At 49.4% G+C, this 2,567-nt stretch overlaps 1 protein-coding gene across 1 annotated transcript in view; it reads right to left on the bottom strand.

Annotated features, from left to right (window-relative positions):
• The window catches only part of SPRED2 (sprouty related EVH1 domain containing 2), a 132,631-nt gene that overhangs the window by 95,977 nt on the left and 34,087 nt on the right, over positions 1 to 2,567 (bottom strand). The gene's annotated exons all lie outside the window — the stretch shown is intronic.

The following is a 2,567-nucleotide window of genomic DNA, read 5'->3' as shown; positions in this document are numbered from 1 at the left end:
CTGGACACAGCTGCCTCCAGCTGGTAAGTCTGTTGTGGTCGGTGGAGTGGGGAGGGAAGGGGCATGGAGGGGGCAGATCAAGACCCCCACAGCAAGGGAGGGATTGGGGTTGGAGCTGGGACAAGCTGCCCAGGCAGGGCGGAGGGCTCCCACAACTGCATGGAGCTGGTCCAGGAGCTGCTCTTCTGGTGGCTCCTCCGGTAGCTCTCGCAGCCAGTCTGGGAGGGCACGGGAGTGGATGCGTGCCCCCAGATCTGCACGGAGTGTGCTGAGCCAGGGCTGCGCTCTGCGGGGCAGGTGGAGCCAGCTGCAGCCCAGAATGCCGCCCTGGCTCTGCCTGCCCCACAGAGCGCAGTGGAGTAGTGTCTATGGGAGGGGCTGCAACCACTGTAAAATTCTCCATAGCCCCTGCTGCCGGCCTGGGTGCATGTACCTGCCCCCATGCCCTGCTGCTGCTCACCCAGCCAGGCAGTGGCGCATTGAAGCCGCGGCTTGTCTGGGAGGTGCAGGGAGGCTGAAGCAGCTTCTGCTGCTGTGCGCCTCTTGTCCAAGGCAGTGCAGCGGCACTGTTCAGTGCCTTCCCACCCCAGATGAGCGAGTGGCAGGAGGGCATAGCCCCTGCTCCCAGCATCTTCTGCTGCCTACCTGGAGCACAGCCCAGCCCAGCCCACGCAGACCCAGGGACACAGGCCTACTCCCATGATCTCCTGGACCGATGGCAAGAGCCACTGGAGGAGCAGCTCCAGGACCAGCAGTGCAGTGGCAGGAGCCCCCTCCTCGAGTCCTGCACCCCCCTGCCCCAGCTGCAGCTCCACTCCCTCCCTCACTGTGGGGGTGTTGATCTATCCCCCAGGCCCCTTTCCTCCCCACAACAGATTTACCAGATGGATGCAGCTCTGTTCAGCATGGTCAAGGACTACTGCCTGTTTAGTTTGACTGAATCAGATTTGGACAGTGATTCCAATCCCTGTCCCTCTGAAATTCGCCAAATCCGAATCTGAAGCAAATATTTGCTGCTTTGCACAAACCTAGTGCTTAGGAGGGTCATTTTACTATATCAGGGCAAGGCACAGCTTTGGTGATGTAGCTGCATCCATGCCTGGATCTCTTTGCTGGAATAGTGCACTGAGAAAAGCCCTTCTAGAGTAGTTATAGAAAGACTGCATTCCATGACCATGATGTATGAGGGATTCCATATTTATTCTCTGTCAAAAGTTTTCAAATTTGCATGTCAAATGAGTTTGTTAAATTCTTCACATGCAGAATGCACCCTGTGACCTGGTCCGTGTTTAAAGTGAAATTCTATTCCGCCTTTTGCTTCCACATTAGGAGTTTACAAATACATTGGTTAATTTCCATTAACCTTAATTTCTCAGCATGGAAAGATGACAACTATTTTTTAAGTGACAGTGATAACCTGAAAAATAACTATAAAAATACTTATTTTACTTCACTGTTTCCCTCCAGCCAATTTTTTCCTTTAAGTTCATAAAAGCACTGAGACTCCGACATTTTTACCTGTGCAAATGCCACAGCACTGGGTGCTTTGAAAAGTGCTGGGCACTGCGACACTTGCAGTTGTAAAGCAAGTGGTGAAATGCATGTCAGTGTGAAGAAAATGGTGGTGGTGTGCTTTTGAACTAAAACACCTCAGAGATGCTTTAGTTCAAAAGTGCACTGCTGCCGTTTTCTCTGCACCAATGTGTATTTTGCCACCTATACAGCTGCAAGTGGCGCAGCATGGTGGGCATTAGCTCCCTGTAGAGCAGACTATATTAATTGAGTCTGCTCTGAAGCAGTTCCGGCACATCCAAGAACTAAAAAGGTACAGGTATAAGTGTCCAGAGAAGTGAGCTAAAATAAAAGATATAAGATCAGTCATATTGACTTACTTTTTTAACAGTCAAGTTTAACACTATTAGCTCTTCCTAATCAATACCAAATTGCAAGCTGGGTTCTGTTCTGCCTCATACTCCTTTAATGTTATTTAGCTAAGTATAGTTGAAAAAAATACTTGAAATCTGAACTTAATGCTGCAAACAATTTTAAAAAAATCCACATCCACTCTCCCCCTTCTCCCTCCCCCGCCCCACTTATGAGCAGAGAAAAAGACCTCTTTAACACAGACCTTCCTCTCTTCAGATACCTGCCAAACTGAAAGCTTTCACTGCTCTTCTCTGTTCCTATAAAAATATCCCAAATCAAATGCAGGAGTTGAGTGCAAGTGATGCTAGGAGAATGAGAAACAGTCTTTCAGTAAAGCAGACCTGTCCTGAACTCCTGTCCTTACTCTTGTTACCAGGTGTACAGGCAAAATTTTCAAAAGCATCACAAGTTATCATTGGTGTTCAAACTTCAGTCCCTTTAGGCTGGACCACCTACACCTCTCATTAAGTTGAATTCAAGTTGTAGATGCAGCACCTCTGAAAGCTAGGCTGAGGCAGTGCCTAGGTCCTGAGTGAACAAACAGATCAGAGAAATCTGGATTCTCAACATTTACCAACAAGTTGCAGCTGAGTTTTCTTTTGGAAGAAGAAATGGGGGGGGGGGGGGGGGGGGGGGGGGGG

Source organism: Gavialis gangeticus, unplaced genomic scaffold (assembly GCF_001723915.1).
Source record: "Gavialis gangeticus isolate Ggan-Ray unplaced genomic scaffold, GavGan_comp1, whole genome shotgun sequence".
NCBI lineage: Eukaryota > Metazoa > Chordata > Crocodylia > Gavialidae > Gavialis > Gavialis gangeticus.
The sequence above is the reverse complement of the archived record's forward strand: the minus strand, read 5'-3'. Positions and strand labels throughout refer to the sequence as shown.